The 17994-nt window shown below is 44.5% G+C and overlaps 1 long non-coding RNA gene across 1 annotated transcript; it reads right to left on the bottom strand.

The window, feature by feature from the left end:
* Positions 1-1296: 1296 nt before the first annotated feature.
* LOC144599374 (uncharacterized) lies at positions 1297-14548 on the bottom strand. Its single transcript, XR_013547990.1, has 4 exons — positions 14428-14548; positions 4241-4407; positions 3584-3722; positions 1297-1804 (listed from the first exon to the last, which is right to left on the bottom strand). It is a non-coding gene; the product is annotated as an uncharacterized LOC144599374 (long non-coding RNA).
* Between the last annotated feature and the right edge of the window lie 3446 nt (positions 14549-17994).

Here is a 17994-nt window from a genome sequence, read left to right as displayed (position 1 = left end):
TGTCCTGCTGAGTTACTCCAGCTTTTTAGTGTCTATTTTCTTCGACCTGACTCCAGCAGATTACAAGGAATCGGATCTCCCAACAGTGGCAGGAAGAGTGGCCGTGGGATTTTCAGCGGGACTGGATATGGCGGCGCCTAACGGCAGCGGCTGACTAGCAGTCTGTCCGTCTTTTTTTTGTTGTGTGTCGGTGTTGGGATGGTTTTTATATATATTTTTTTGGTTGTGTATGTGTGGGAGGGGGTGGTGGTGTGGGTGGGTGGGTGTGGGGGGGGGGGGGGAACTTTTCTCTTCCTCACGGCGCGGGGTGCGGCTCGGCTGCGGGGCCTAACATCGCCCGCTGCGGCTTGGCCGCTGGACTTTACATCCCGGTGCGGCTTGGCCGCTGGACTTTACATCACCCGGTGCGGCTTGGCCGCTGGACTTTACATCCTGGTGCGGCTTGGCCGCTGGACTTTACATCCCGGTGCGGCTTGGCCGCTGGACTTTACATCCCGGTGCGGCTTGGCCGCTGGACTTTACATCCCGGTGCGGCTTGGCCGCTGGACTTAACAATGCCCGGTGCAGCTCGGCTGCGGGGCTTAACATCGCCCGGTGCAGCTCGGCTGCGGGGCTTTTCATCGCTGGTGCGGCTCGACTGCGGACTTGACATCGCCCGGTGCGGCTCGACCACGGGACTTAGCTGCGCAAGGCTTGGTCGCGGGCCTTTCATCGCCCGGTTCGGCCGCGAGACGTTTCAGCGCCCGGTGCGGGGACTGTGCGGGTCGGTCGGGGACGAGCTGTCTGTCCGTGGGCGTGGGGAAGAGAGTGGAAGTTTTGTTGCCTCCATCACAGTGAGGGGGTGTTTGGAGTCACTGTGATGGACGTTTGTGTTGGGGTTATGTGTCTTGTGTTCTTTTTTTCTATGACTGCTATGTAGTTTCGTTCGGTACTTCGGTACCGAACGACAAATAAAGCTCTGTTATACCTGTTATACCTGTTATAAGTAAAAGATGTTGATACCGGGGAGGCTGATACAAAGACAGTGGGGACAACAGTATTGGCAGTCGGGTTCTCGCTGTCTTTCGGAAAAGTCCCGGACGTCACGTTAAAACCAGATTCCAAGTCTCCCATGGGAACGCATTGGTTCTGCTGGAGGTTCACTGAAAAACCCTTGTTGCAGATGCATTTACAAGCACATAATATTAAATTAAGAAAAGGCATTTGAAGATACCAGACAATAGTTTTGTTTAACCAATTTATTTACCGTCAGGACATTTGACAGGTAGATTGGAGGCGACAGTTTGACGGTCAGGTAAGCGTGGGAATTTCGCGATGTTTCCGAAGACGGTGTAATCTCTTAGCCACGTGCTAGTTTCACAGAAAAAGTAACTTGTATCGACCTGACTCTGCATTGTCGTGGTCATTGTCGTAGGGTAAAAGAAAATTTCGGTGATTTGCTACGACTTTGACAGTCGCCGGCAGTCGCCTTAAAAATCATGTAACTGGGACAGGCCCTTAACAGATATCATAGAGCGTTAAGGCCTGGATCCAATCTAGTTCCTAAAGCTGAGAGCATTCTAAAGGCAAGAGTGTCAAAAGTGTTTAATTTTCATATGCTCTGACAACAAAACAATGAAATGTCTTACTTGCTGAAGCTTAACAGGCCCTTTGATGTAATAACACACAAATAAATAGTTGTCTGAAGAAGGGTCCCAGCCCGAAACGTCACCTATCCATGTTTTCCTGAGATGCTGGCTGACTGGTTGAGTTACTCCAGCACTTTAAGTTTTTTTTGTAAACCAGCATCTGCAATTCCTTGTGTCTGCAATAAATGTACAATAATTGATAATACAATAATTTAATAATTATTAATACTTGGCAACCAGACCACAATGGTGCAAAACTGAAGTCTGTTGTGCTACCAAAAACAAATTCCATAGTAGATCATAGTTGCTGAGGTTGGTGTTCAAGAGCCTTGTGGTTGCTGGGATGAGGTTACTCTTAAACCTGGTGGTCATGGTTGTCGGAGTCCTGTACCTTCTTCCTGATGGTGGTAGCAAAATGAGAGCGTGGCCAGGGCAGTGTAGGTCTTTGATGATATAATGGCTGCCTTTTTGAGGCAGCACCTCCTACAGTTCTCTTTAAGGGTGAGAAGGTTAGTACCTGTGATTTACCAGGCAGTCCCTCCAACCCTCCATAGTCTCCAATCAGTCAGTATTCTCTCTACTGTATACCTGTATAAATTCAATAGTATAAGATTATTAAGGGGTTGGACACGTTAGAGGCAGGAAACATGTTCCCAATGTGGGGGAGTCCAGAACAAGGGGCCACAGTTTAAGAATAAGGGGTAGGCCATTTAGAACTGAGATGAGGAAAAACTTTTTCAGTCAGAGAGTTGTGAATCTGTGGAATTCTCTGCCTCAGAAGGCAGTGGAGGCCAATTCTCTGAATGCATTCAAGAGAGTACTAGATAGAGCTCTTAAGGATAGCGGAGTCAGGGGGTATGGGGAGAAGGCAGGAACGGGGTACTGATTGAGAATGATCAGCCATGATCACATTGAATGGTGGTGCTGGCTCAAAGGGCCGAATGGCCTCCTCCTGCACCTATTGTCTATTGTCTAGTATTCACCGATTCACAGAGGCTTGAAGAGCTTTCATTCTGATTCCATCAATGTCCTAGGCCCAGGACAGACCTTCAGAGAATTGCATGGCCTGGAAGTTGAAGCGGTTGACTCTCTCCACCGCCATCGCATTGATGAACATAGGTTCATGGATTCCTGGCCCGTGGTCTTGCTATCATTGTGAGCAAGATTGTTATCCTGACACCATTCAATCAGATTGTAAACCTCTCTCCGGTTCTCAGAATCATCATTACCTGTTCTTAAAAGCTGCTTAGTAAAGATATGTTCAGTAATTTTGCAATATATTTCCACTGTTTACTGTTTCCACTGTGGAATTTGGTCGTCATTTCCCTCACTGGCTCCTACATGATTTTAGACTGAGCTTATCAGAGGTTTAAGCACCGTCATTATCAACTCAAAGCACATTCCAAGGTAGAACAGTATAAACCCCCATATATGTAATATTTTACTTTCTGATCAGAAAGATAAACAATGCTTTGTTTGAGCATTAAATCACTTTCTTATCTTCCCAACCTTTTGTTATGGGGAGTGGTTTCTAAACATCATAAAATAACTAGATTTTATTTTAATCAAAAAGAGATAAAGAGCAAGTGTTTTTCAATCTGTTGCACCACTTTGTAATTCTCTTGTTTTTCAAGGTATAGCTGAGACATGCTCATGGATAAAAGTTAGGAATAATATTATTTACTTTGTAATGGAGTGGGTGCTGCCTTATAGCAATCCTTAAGGTATAACGTAAAACGTTCATACAGCAGGTGCTTGAGACGTTTCAGCAACATGTTAATATTTCAACTACGCAATTTGAGTTTCTACTCGGGTTTATCTATGTAAAACTTAAATAATTTTAAATACAATGGCCGATGAGTGGACTTTGTATGAAGAATATTACTATAAGCAGGATGATACAGCTTGCCAGCCCTTTCTAAAATAACCTTCCTCTGGTGTTCATTTAATCTTACCGTTGTGACAGGCAGTTTTTCTTTCTGTAAGGTCTCTTTAGCCTCCCTTGGTGTTTCATATTACAGATGCTCCCTGCAGTCTCCATCACACAAATAGACAAGGCTGCTTTCAGTTCTGAGTCATCTCTCTCAGCAGCCACTGTGCATGCCAAAAAAATGGGTATCATTAAATAAAATGACAATCCAGTCATTACAATCCCACAAATTTCAGACGTATTGTAACACAACACATTTGAAGGCTGTCATCGATATTATCTGGTCTATTCCCCCATGCTGGGAAGTTGTAAATTTCAAACTGTTGCTCCTGTTTCTGAAGCAGTGGCCTGTAATTAGATAGTGAGCCATAAAAATATCACATTATGTCAGATACCATGATGCTATAGCTTACTGAATATAGGCCACAAGAGTTAACAATATTGAAGTTAATAAATGCCTTAGGGTTTCAAATAGGTCAATCAGCATCTGAAAGGATAAAAATATATTGATAAAATGTTCACTGTATATTATTCTTTTTCAGGTTCTGATTTTGCTTTTATAATCTGGTAATATTTCCGTTTTATTTCAGATTTCTAAGCTTCCCTCGTTCTCGCCGCATTGAACCAGAGGCCTGGAGTAAATCCACATAAGATCCGATCTCGCAAGAGCAAGGTGCCTTACCTCAGTCACTGTCGACCATCTGCTGTGATGAAGTACTTCAAGAGATTAGTTATGATGCAAATCAACTCCTGCCTCAGTAAGGACCTGGACCTACTTCAAGTCACCGATTGTCACAACAGGTCAACAGCAGATGCAATCTTGCCGGCTCTCCACTCTACGCTGGATCACTAGGACAATAGGAACATGTATGTAAGGCTGTTTTCATTGACCATAGCTCAGCGTTCAATACCGTCATCCATTCCCAACTCATAGTCAAGTCAGGGAACTGGGTCTCTGCTCCTTCCTATGGAGCTGGATCCCCGCCTTCTGCATCAGCAGACCTTAATCAGTACAGATTGGCAATAATACCTCCTCCTTACAGACAATCAGCGCAGGGGAGCCTCACATAACCTCAAGGCTATGTGCTCAGTCCCCATTCAGAGTACTGGAGGGATTTTGATGATCTAATTGAAGGATGCCAGAACAACGATCTTGCTCTCAACATTATCAAGAGTAAGGAGCTCATTGTTAACTTCAGAAAGCTGTGGATCCAAGAACTTGTTTTCATCTATGAAGTAGCAATGGAGAGAGTGAGCTTCAAGTTGTCCTGAGATGCTGCCTGACCTGCTGAGTTACTCCAGCATTTTGTGAATAAATACCTTCGATTTGTACCAGCATCTGTAGTTATTTTCCTACATTTCAAGTTCCTGGCTGTGCAAATCTCTGAAGATCTGTCCTAGACCTTGTACATTGATACAATCGCAAAGAAATCTCACTGTGCCTCTGCTTCCTTAGAGGATTGACATACCCACCAATACTTGATCGGATTTCTACAGGTGTACCCTAAGAGCATAGTGACTGTTTGCATCTTAGCCTGGTTTTGGTAACTTGAATGCCCAGTAACAAAGGAGGCTGCAGAAAGTGGTGGACTTTGCCTGGTCCATCATGTATGCTGACCTCCCCACCATGCAGGAAGCACTGCCTGAAACAGGCAGCTCACATCATCAAAGACACATACTACCCTAGCCACATTCTCATCTCACTGCTACCATCAGGAAGATGGACCTTGGAGCTGTTACCTCCAGGTTCAAGAAACGGCTTCTTCCCAACAATTATTAGGCTCTTGGTACAGATTAAACAACCCTTAGCACAACCCAACCTCAGCATCAAACTACCATGGACCTTGCACTAAGATTGCATTACCTACTTTGGCTTGCACTATTATGATCTGGATCATCTTAAAAAACTGATCATTTATTATGTATTTATTTGCTGTGTTGTTGCATTCAATGTGCCTGTAAATCCAAGAATTCCATTGTTCCAGTCCTAGTGCAAATGACCATTGATTTGAGATCTCAATATGACCTGCGGCATTAAGGCACATTGAAAGCAACAACATTACAAATAAATATACCATCAATTTTAGGATGGCACATAGCACATCTGATAGACCTGCTGCCCCACAAAACCAGAGACACAGTATCCACAGAGATTTCATCCTGACTACGGGTGCTGTCTGTGTCAAGTTTGCATGTACGCCCTGCGATCGCTTGGATTTCCTTCAGGTGCTCCGGTTTCCTCACATATTCCCAAAGGCATGCGGTTTTAGTCTAATGAGGCACTGTAAATTGTCCCTACTGTGCAGGGAGTGGATGCAAAAGTTGGATAAAATAGAATGAATCTGCGGCTAATCCCTCTGAATATCCCTCTGCTGTCACAGACTCTTGCCTGCAGTCCGTTTGTCTTTTGTGTTTTTTATATTTTTTTGTCTTAATTGTAGTTTAGATATGATGTAGTGTTTGCGGTTGTGTGTTATGTGGGGGGGGGGGGGGACTGTAAAAGTGTCTCTCCCGAACGGAGACCCGACCTTTGTTTTCTGTGTGGTGTCTCCGTTCCCGCTGCGGCCTACCACCGGCCATGCACCCGGAGCTGGCGGCCTCCAGCTGGGACCACCTGGGCTCTGGTTCACAGAGCCCGCGGCCCGGACTCACCACCTGCGGCGCTGGCTGCCTTCGGATGCTGCGGGAGCGGCTGCGACTCGTCTCCGGAGGCTCCGGCGTGGGCCGCCTGGACGTCGGAAGCCCGCAGGCCCCTGGGTGGGGGCCGACATCGGGAGCTCCGGCAGCGGCAGCGGCAGCGACAGCGACAGTGTCTTCGCCCGCCCCGAATCGCGGGGCTTGGGTCGGCCCGCCGCGGACATTTCACCGTCCAGCGCGGCGCTTCAATGTCGGGAGCCCCGACCGCCCCGATGTGGCAACTCCAACAGCCTGACCGCGGGAGAAGATGGCAGGGGAAGAGAAAAAGACATTCTGGCCTTCAATCACAGTGAGGAGGTGACTGGAGGAGACTCACTGTGATGGATGTTTCTTTTGTTTGGTGTTGGTTTATGATTGTATGTGTTATTGCATATTTTTATTGCTTGTTTTTATTGGTCTTATTGTTGAACTGCGGGTAATTTTTCATTTCACTGCACATTTATGTGTATGTGACAAATAAATTGACTATTTCAACAAGTGTATAGAGGACTGTGTACCAAAGAAGACAATAAGTGCATTCCCCATGGAAACCATGGATGAACTGTTGGGTCTACCCCCAGGTGAAGTCCATCTGCAGCATTAAAATCAAACGATCACGAGTGGTACAAGAAATCTATCTATGAACTTTAAACATCCATTAAAAGTGCCAAGAGGGCATTCAGAATGAGCTGAAGTCTCGAGGCAATGACATGGATACCCGTAGATTGCAGCAACGCTTGCATGCTATAACGGGCTACAAAGCGGAGGTGGGCATTATTGCTGGCAACAAGGGGGGCGTCTCTGATGAACTCAATGCATTCTACACCCGCTTTGAACAGAAGGTCGGTGGTGGAATCCCACCCTCTCCACCAATCTTGGGTGAACCTGTACTAACGGTTACTGTTACTAAAAAATAAAAAATAAAGCAACATGTCCACTGCAGGTGCCAACCCCCTGGCACTAAACCCATCTCTGAAACACTTAGACAACAAGGACTTCTATGTTAGACTCCTATTTATTGATTGCCTTAAACCACATAATCCCATCCAAACTCATCTCCAAACTCATGGACCTAGAAATCAACTCCCTCCTTTGCCACTCGATTCTGACCCCACAGAACTCAATCAGTGAGGATAAGTGACAACATTTCCTCCACAATAAATCTCTACATCGGTGCCCTGCAAGGATGCATTCTCAGTAACCTGCTATACTCCACTAATGACTGTACGGACAAATTTGGTTATAATCCATCTACAACTTTGCAGACTACAGCACTTACGGCTGCGACTCGCCTTAGCTCGGCCCGCTGCGGACCGTCCGGCGCGGCCTGCAACCACAACAACCTGACTGCGGGAGAGGACAGCAGGAGAAGGGAAAGACATTGTGGCCTTCCATCACAGTGAGGAGAGAGAGGACTGGAGGAGGAGACTCACTGTGATGGATGTTTCTTTGATGGATGTTTCTTTTTTTGTGTGTTTTTGGGGTTGTGTAATTTTAATGCCTATTTAATGCTTTTATTGTTGGACTGTGGGTGACTGAATTTTGTCCAATATTGGATGACAAATAAAGCTATCTTGAATCTTGAATCTTGAATCTTTGGTGGGCCAAATCACAAACAAGGATAAGACGGAGTACAGGAAGAAGAACTTAGTGACATGGTGTCAGGACAATAAGCTCTCTCTCAATGTAGGCACGATGAAGGAGCTAGTTATAGTCTTCAGGGGCCATGGTGGAGAATATGTCCCAATCAGCATCACTGGCGCAGGAGTGGAAATGGTGATGTGCTTCAAATTCCTTGCCGTTAATATTGCCAATGATCTCTCATGGACCAACCACGTTGATGCGGCAGTCAAGAAGGCACACAACACCTCTACTTCCTGAGGAGTCTGAGGAAATTCGGTATGCCTCCAGAGACTCTTATAAACCTCTACAATACAATACAATACAATACAATATATCTTTATTGGCATTGTACAGGGGTACAACGAGATTGGGAATGCGCCTCCCATATGATGCAATAATTTAATTAGCTAGTCAGTATTGATTTAAACAACCCGATGAAACAAATTAGAACAGTTTTAAAACAGAATAAAGTGCAAGTAGATCTGTGCCGGTTCACTGTGCGATGTGACCATCCGGCTCAGCAGGACCGGTTCAAAGCAGCTATGGCCCTGGGGATGAAGCTGTTCCTGAGTCTGGAAGTGCGGGCGTAGAAGGCCTTGTATCGTCTGCCCGATGGTAGAAGTTCGAACAGACTGTTGCAGGGGTGTGAAAAGTCTTTGTGGATGCTGGTGGCTTTTCTGAGGCATCGTGTGTTGTAGATGCCCTCCAAGGCTGGTAGCTGTGTTCCGATAGTCCTCTGAGCTCTATGGACTACCCGCTGAAGAGCTTTCCTCTATGCCTCCGTGCAGCTTACTGTCAGGTTGCATCACTGCTTAGATTGGGAACAGCTCTGCCCACGACCGCAATAAAATTGCAGAGAGTGATAGATGTAGCTCAATCCATCACACAGACCAGACTTCCTACCATGGACTCCATCTACACTTCATGCTGCCTTGGAAAAGTAGCCAACATAATCAATGATTTGTCTCATCCTGGTCATTCCTTCGCCCTGCTTGCACCTGGCAGAAGGTAAAGAAGGTGAGCAGCTGCGAGAAGGACAATAGACAATAGACAATAGACAATAGGTGCAGGAGTAGGCCATTCGGCCCTTCGAGCCAGCACCGCCATTCAATGTGATCATGGCTGATCATTCTCAATCAGTACCCCGTTCCTGCTTTCTCCCCATACCCCCTGACTCCGCTATCCTTAAGAGCTCTATCTAGCTCTCTCTTGAATGTATTCAGAGAATTGGCCTCCACTGCCCTCTGAGGCAGAGAATTCCACAGATTCACAACTCTCTGACTAAAAAAGTTTTTCCTCATCTCTGTTCTAAATGGCCTACCCCTTATTCTTAAACTGTGGCCCCTGGTTCTGGACTCCCCCAACATTGGGAACATGTTTCCTGCCTCTAACATGTCCAACCCCTTAATAATCTTATACATTTCGATAAGGAGCAGCGCTAGAGCTTTAAAAACAGCCATTAGCATCTCTGAGTGACTGCCTCTACTGGTGGATAAAAGGAAGGCAGGCACTAGTGGTAGACACAAATTGCTGGAGTAACTCAGCGGGACAGAAGGGTCACCCATTCCTTCTCTCCAGAGATGCTGCCTGTCCCACTGAGTTACTCCAGCATTTTGTGTCTACCTTCGATTTAAACCAGCATCTGCATTTCTTTCTTACACAGGCACTAGTGGAGCAGCTGTGCTGGGATAGACTGTGTGTTGAGATACAAGTGCTTTTTTGAGTGTAAGTGCTGAGGCTTCGGTTCATGAGGCTTCTACAAGGAGGCAACGTGGAGTGTGACGGCAGGCAGGGTAAGGTCGGGTGCCTCCACCGAGGCTCCTTCAGCCCATGCAGGCCTTGCCGCCCGGCTTCTCCGCAGTCCCCTGGGAGGCCTGTGGGGCGAGTTGGGCCTACTGGGGCGTGTTCCAGTCGGCGCCGCGGTTGTTCGGTGGGGGGATCGGGCCCCCATCTCCACGGGACACCCAGGGAGTAGTTTGCAGACCATTGTCAAGAGGAAGGGAAACAGATTAGGTGAATGCCCAGAGTCTTTTCCCAGGCTGGGGTAGAAAAAATAAATAGAGGGCATAGGTTTAAAGTGTGCAGGGAAAGATTGAATCAGAACCTGAGGGGCAAGATTTTCATGCAGAGGGTGGTGGGTATATGAAATGAGCTGCCAGAGGAGGGAATTGAGGCAGATACTACAACAGCATTTGAAAGATAATTGGATGGGTACATGGATAAGAAGGATATAGAGGGATATGAACCCAAACAGACAATTGGGACTAGCTTTGATGAGGCATCTTGGTTGGCATGGACAAGTTAGACTGCAGGACCTGTTTCTGTGCTGTATGTTTCAATGATTCCAATAGAAAACTCAATCTGATGCATTGTTTTTGCTTAATTATTGGCTGTGCAAGTTGTTGACGCATAACTAGAAGAATCAAATGCTGAATATTCGTGCCCTCTGCTGATCATATTGAGTTAGCGCTGAACACAAATACAAGATTGTGCAGATCCAGTGTTTGGAGTCAAGGCAGCTGCTCTGTTTACATTGGTAGGAGTGGTTTAGCATTTCTTTCAGTTTTTGGATGTTTGCAGTTTAAGAGTGCCCAAAGACTTCTATTGCTGAATTTGAATTAGTTTTGTGGATATTCTGGTCCGCTTTATTGAAGAGGAGCAAATGATTAATATTAAGTCACTTAACACAGAAGGAAGGCGGTTGACTCCTTCTTGTCTATGTCTACGTCAGTGCTTTGAAGTAGCTATATATTTGGCCATCCCTTTCCCAATCTCTTCTCCTTTTACTGTAAGTGTTTCCATTTTAAGAATATTCTCACTTCCCTTTTAAATCTGCTTCATCAAGCTTTTCAAGATGTGCATCGCAGATCATAAGAACCTGGTGCGAAGTTTTATGCCTCATGGTATAAATGAACAGTCCTTTAGAAAAGACTTTCATTTCATTGATCTCTGTGGGTGGACAGAAAAGCAAGTTCTGCTTCAGGATTAAAGACAAGCATTATTTTGTATTTGGAACTCCTCGCTCACAGAACAGATCTTCAAAAGATTAAGTTGACATGGAGGTCTTTGAGATTGGAATTCTTTTGGGGGTAGTGAAGCAGAGGAAAGGAAGCTGTGGAGGGGAGGAGGCAAGGCAGTATTGCGCTGTAGATGCAGCCTGTCTAATCTTTGGAACAATGTTACTTCCCAGCAGTTAACAGGTTGAGGAGAATGCTGGATATGTTGTGGCTGACAATGCCACGTAGAATGTGATGGGAAGAGGAGAAGATTTAACTGCTTTACTTAAAGCAAAGAAAGAACAATACAGTGTAGAAATGCAGTTTGCACAGAATATATAACAATTTTAGTTGTCTCTTCCTCATGGTTATGTTCAAGTAGCTATTACACGACAAATTCTTATTGCATAGAAGGATCTGTTTTGCATTACTTTCCTTTTTCTATCGTTGTTCCATCACTTATGGCTTTCCATGCATTTTGGCAAAACAAATGCCACCACTGCAAAATAGGCTAACAAGAGTGAAACACCACCCTTAATGTATACAACTAGTCATTTCTTCTTCTCCCTGCTTTGGGGGGCAGAAGATACAGAAGATTGAAAGCGTGCACAACAGCCTCTCCCCCTGTTAACAGGCCTCTGAATGGTCCTTCCATAATGCATGGAAGTATCCTATTTACCGCTACCCCATTTTGGACACCGGATTTTGTCTCTGGAACTTGTGCACTTCAATGCTGGGAACTATATTCTACACTCTGCATCTTTCCCCTTGCTCCATCTATTGTACTTGAGTTTGGCTTGCTTGTATCTATATACAGTATTATCTGACTTATCCTTAACCAGATTAGGGGCAGCATGGTGACGCAGCGATAGAGTTACTGCCTTACAGCACCAGAGACCCGGGTTCAATCCTGACTACAGGTACTGTCCGTACGGAATTTGTACGTTCTCCCCACGACTGCATGGGCACTCCCCGGGTGCTCCGGTTTCTTCCCACACTCTGAAGATGTACAGGTTTGTACGCTAATTTGGCTTTGATAAAAATAGTAATTTGTCCCTAGAGTGTAGGATAGAGCTAGTATGTGTGAATTGCTGGTCGGCGTGGATTCAGTAGGCCAAAGGGCTTGTTTCCATGCTGTATTTCTAAACTAAGCTGAAGACGACCTCCAAGTTAACCTTTAAACTAAACTAAATTAAACTAAAACGAAAGCATCTGTTGTTTCTTGTTCCTCCATTCTCTGACAATTTTTAGTTCCAGAGATGCCAGCAGGATTCTTGCTGATGGAACAGATCCTCAGCACCTATGAAGGTGAGTCAGTAGCACCTGTCCTGAGTCACTAATGGGACCATCGCCTTACTGCTTTGAGGGTGTCAATGTGGCTCGGTAAAGACCCAGCAAAACCAAGGAAAATCCAAAAAGCAAGATTTTTGACGATGCTGGTAATCTTAAATAAAACTGAGAAATTTGTAAAATCTCATCAGGTCAGGTGAGGCAGGATAAATAGAATTTGTACCACAATAATGATATTTCATCATGTCAAAGAGGTCATTATTTATTTCTGCTTGGGTAATGCAGAAAATGCTGAAATTCTCAGCCGATCATATTTCAGATACAGCGCGGAAACAGGCCTTTTGGGCCCACCAAGTCCGCACAGCCCAGCGATCCCCGCACATTAACACTATCCTACACACACTAGGGACAATTTTTTTTACATTTACCCAGTCAATTAACCTACATACCTGTACGTCTTTGTACATCATGAACCTAAAATGTTAAGACAAGAATTTACCTCTGCTTCTCCCTCCACAGATGCTGCCTGACCTGCTGAGTACTTCCAGAATTCCAAAGTTTCACAAATTCCTGAATGAAGGAATGACTCCACAAATCAGTCCTAAATGCCTTTCCCTTATTTTAAGCCAAGTTCTAAATTCAGTTGGAAGAAACTACATTCTCTGCATCTTAACTTAAATGAAATTACCTCATATTATTCAAAACTGCAGTGAAGTATAAAGCACATTAGTTATTTATCATTTTTAAATGTTATTATTGTTAATTCTATATTTATCCAGTTTTACCTTAACTTTAACATTTGCAGACCCTTTTTCACACAGCATGGAAACGGGCCCTTCAAACCAACTTATTCAGAGAGCCCAAGATGCCCCATCTAAGCTAGTCCTATTTGCCTGTGTCAAACTGGCCCCAACCTGAAACGTCGCATATCCATTCTTCCGCAGATGCTGCCTGACTCTCATAGTTACTCCGGTACGTGGTGTTTTACTCACGATTCCAGCATCCGCTGTTCATTGTGTCTCCACATTTTTAAAACAAGTTTTCATTAACTTCTTGACAGCCCTCAACACTTAGAGCTAATCATATCACAGGTATAGATAAATAATCAACAATCATGAATTATCATGAACAATATACATTTTAATAAATGGCAGAGCCCTTTCACACCCAAATGAGTAAATTATGTCTCGAAGCTTGAAAAGTTAAAAATCACACATAACTGGAATTATACAAAGTACTGGAATAACTCAGCAGGTCAGGCAGCATCCATGGAGAACATGGGCAGGTAACATTTCGGGTCGGAACCCTTCTTCAGACTTCAGTTTTCCAGAGAGAGTTAGATTTAGCTCTTAGGTTTAAAGGAATCAAGGGGTATGGGGAAAATGCAGGAATGGGATACTGATTTTAGATGATCAACATGATCATATTGAATGGCTCAAAGGGCCGAATGGCCTACTCCTGCACCTATTTTTCTGTTCCTATGTTTCTATGTTTATAAAACGTCATCTATCCATGTTCTCCAGGCATGCTGCCTGAGTTGCTCCAGCACCTTGTGTCTTTTTTTTGTAGACTTGCATCTGCAGTTCCTTGTTTCTACTAGAATGATACAGTAGATCATCAATGCAGGAAATTACATAACTTCTGTAATTATCTGTTTCAGAGTTCCAATATTTATAAGTCTTCCTTTTTAGCTCTAATCCTGGTTTTATAAATATAGAAAGGATTGTATTATATATATATATATATTTATATTTATATGACACCATTCACAAGCTTGGGATGTCCCAAAGGGAATCACAGCCAATGAAATACTTTAGAAGTGTGCTGCCTGATGTAATGTAGGAAACTTAAAATGACAGATTATAGGGCAATGTAATTGATCCCAGCCACATTCTGCAGGTTATGAGATGTGTTACAAGCAGAAGACACTCAGTCCTCGCTCCTGGCCTGCAAACTTAGCACATGCACTGATCAAATTATTTATTATTTATTGCGGCAGGTTGCGTCACCTGTTCCTGTAAATTACAACTTCAAATGAATTGCATGCCACCTGCTTGACCGCTACCCTCCGAGTAAATTTAGGTCTGGTGTTCAATCAATCCTGAAATCTGTCAGAGGACCACATGCTTAAACACTTTAGTAAGTGGATGGCCCCCTTACACAGCAATGACAGTTGAGAACCAGTTGATTTTTTGCCTAGTCAATCCACATCCTATATATATGTAACTATATATGATCCCATCGGTATCTGAGATTAACTGGGCATATGTCTACAAATACTTACTGCTCAGTGGCCTTTTTAGTTCCAGAGATGTATTTGCTCCATTTTACAATCAGAGAAATCTGCAAACTGTTTTCTCACATCATCTAATTCCTTCATCAAAGAAATTGCAGAGAATTGTGGACGCAGCCGAGACCGTCACATAAACCAACCTCCCTTCCATTGACCCCGTTTGCACTTCACGCTGCCTCGGCAAGGCCAGTAGCATAATCAATGACGTTTCACCCTGGTCACAACCTCTTCTCCCCTCTCCCATCAGGCAAAAGGTATAGACGTGTGAAAACTCATACCTCCAGGTTCAGGGACTATTTCTCCCCAACTGTTATCAGGCAAATGAACAGTCCTATCAAACCAGGGAGCGGTTCTGAGCTATCTACCTCACTGGAGACACGCATACTATCTTTAATCGGACTTTACTGGACTTCGTCTTGCATTAAATGTTAATCATTTTATCATGTTTCTGTTTCTATGGATAGCTTGATAGTAATCATGAGTAGTTTTTAGCACGCAACAAAAGCTTTTTTACTGTAATTGTACACCTGACAATAAAAATGATAGTCTCACTCCCTTCATGTTTACAGTTCAGCTGTATCCCAGCTGAGTCCCATTCCTGATCTCTCTGTGCAATACTCTCTCCTTCTGGCGGACGAGGACATGACAGATGCCTCTATTTTATTTACTTTGGATGAGACACCTTATCAATTATTTATTTTCAATCATGATACATAGATAGATACATAGACAATAGGTGCAGGAGTAGGCCATTCGGCCCTTCGAGCCAGCACCACCATTCATTGTGATCATGGCTGATCATCCACAATCAGTGTCCCGTTCCTGCCTTCTCCCCATACCCCTTGATTCCGCTAGCCCGAAGAGCTCCATCTAACTCTCATTTGAATACATCCAGTGAATCGGCCTCCACTGCCTTCTGAGGCAGAGAATTGCACAAATTCACAACTCTCTGGGTGATAAAGGTTTTCCTCATCTCCGTTCTAAATGACCTACCACTTATTCTTAAACTATGGCTCCTGGTTCTGGACTCCCCCAACATCGGGAACATGTTTCCTGCATCTAACATGTCCAATCCCTTAATACTTTTTTTATGTTTCTATAAGATCCCCTGTCATCCTTCTAAATTCCAGTGAATACAAGCCCAGTCGACCCATTCTTTCATCATATGACAGTCCCGCCATCCCAGGAATCAACCTCGTGAACCTACACTGCACTCCCTCAATAGCAAGAATGTCCTTCCTCAAATTAGGAAAACAAAACTGCACAAAATACTCCAGGTGCGGTCTCACCAGGGTCCTGTACAAATGCAGAAGGACCTCTTTGCTCCTATACTCAACTCCTCTCATTATGAAGGCCAACATGCCATTGGCTTTCTTCACTGCCTGTTGTACCTGCACGCTTACTTTCAGTGACTGATGTACAAGGACACGCAGGTCTCCTGCACTTCCCCTTTTCCTAACCTGACACCATTCAGATAATAATCTGCCTTCTTGTTCTTGCCACCAAAGTGGATAACCTCATATTTATCCACATTATACCGCATCTGCCATGCATCTACCCACTCACCCAACCAATCCAAGTCACCTGCATCCTCATAGCATCCTCCTTACAGTTCATACTGCCACCCAGCTTTGTGTCATCTGCAAATTTGCAAATGTTACTTTTAATTCCTTCATCTAAATCATTAATATATAATGTAAATAGCTGCAGACCCAGCACTGAGCCTTGCGGCACCCCTCTAGTCACTACCTGCCATTTAGAAAGGGACCTGTTAATTCCTGCTCTTTGTTTCCAGTCTGCCATCCAAGTTTCTATCCATGTCAGTACCCTACCCCCAATACCATGTGCTCTAATTTTGCCCACTAATCTCCTGTGTGGGACCTTATCAAAGGCTTTCTGATAGTCCAGATACACTACATCCACTGGCTCTCCCTAATCCATTTTACTTCTTACATCCTCAAAAAATTCCAGAAGATTAGTCAAGCAAGATTTCCCCTTTGTAAATCCATGCTGACTTGGATCCTGTTACTGCTATCCAAATGCGCCGCTATTACATCTATAATAATGAGTCCAGCAACTTCCCCATCACCAATGTCAGGCTAACTGCTCTATAATTCCCTGCTTTCTCTCTGCTTCTCTTAAAAAGTGGGATAACATTAGCTACCCTCCAATCCACAGATCCAGTATCTATAGAACATTGGAATATCCCCTTTCTGCGTTCTGCAGAGACTGTTCCCTCCGTAACTCCCTGGTCCACTTGTCCCTTCCTACCCAAACAACCCCCTCCCCAGGCACTTTCCCCTGCAACCGCTGGAGATGCAACACCTGTCCCTTTACCTCCCCCCTCTACTCCATCCAAAGACCCAAACAATCTTTCCAGGTGAGACAGAGGTTCACCTGCAACTCATTCAACCTCATCTATTGTATCCGCTGCTCCAGATGTCAACTTCTCTACATCGGCGAGACCAAACGCAGTGTTCGGCGATCGTTTCGCTCAACACCTTCGCTCAGTCCCCCTTAACCAACCTGATCTCCCGGTGGCTGAGCACTTCAACTCCCCCTCCCACTCTCAGTCTGACCTTCCTGTCATGGGCCTCCTCCAGTGCCATATTGAGGCCCACCGGAAATTGGAGGAACAGCACCTAATATTTTGCTTAGGCAGCTTACAGCCCAGCGGTATGAACATTGACTTCTCCAACTTTAGATAGTTCCTCTGTCCCTCTCTTCCCCTCCCCCTTCCCAGTTCTCCCACTGTCTTCCTGTCTCCACCTATATCCTTTCTTTGTCCCGCCTCCCTGACATCAGTCTGAAGAAGGGTCTCGACCCGAAACGTCACCCATTCCCTCTCTCCTAGATGCTGCCTGACCTGTTGAGTTACTCCAGCATTTTGTGATACCTTCGATTTGTACCAGCATCTGCAGTTATTTTCCTACAGAACATTGGAATATGATCATCAATGCATCCACGATTTCTAGAGCCACCTCCTTGAGTATCCTGGGATGCACACCATCAAGCCCTAGGGATTTATCAGCCTTCAGTCACACAGTCTACCCAACACCATTTCCTGACTAATGTGAATTTCCTTCAGTTCCTCCGTTACCCAAGATACTCTGTCGCCTAATACATCTGGGAGATTGTTTGTGTCTTTCTTAGTGAAGACAGAACCAAAGTACCTGGTTCAACTAATCTGCCATTTCTTTGTTCCCCATAATAAATTCACCCGTTTCTGCCTTCAAGGGACCCACATTTGTCTTGACTAATTGTTTCCTTTTCACATAGCTAAAGAAGCTTTTACTATCCTTTATATTCTTGGCTAGCTTACCTTCGTACGTCATCTTTTCCCCCCGTATTGTTAGTTACCTTCTGTTGTTCTTTAAAAGTTTCCCAATCCTCTGGCTTCCCAGTCATCTTTGCTATGTTATATAAGAAAATAACTGCAGATGCTGGTACAAATCAAAGGTATTTATTCACAAAATGCTGGAGTAACTCAGCAGGTCAGGCAGCATCTCAGGAGAGAAGGAATGGGTGACGTTATGTTATATGTCTCTTTTAGTTTTA

This window comes from Rhinoraja longicauda, chromosome 1, assembly GCF_053455715.1.
Source record: "Rhinoraja longicauda isolate Sanriku21f chromosome 1, sRhiLon1.1, whole genome shotgun sequence".
Classification (NCBI taxonomy): Eukaryota; Metazoa; Chordata; class Chondrichthyes; order Rajiformes; family Arhynchobatidae; genus Rhinoraja; species Rhinoraja longicauda.
This window is presented reverse-complemented; position numbering and strand designations above follow the sequence as displayed.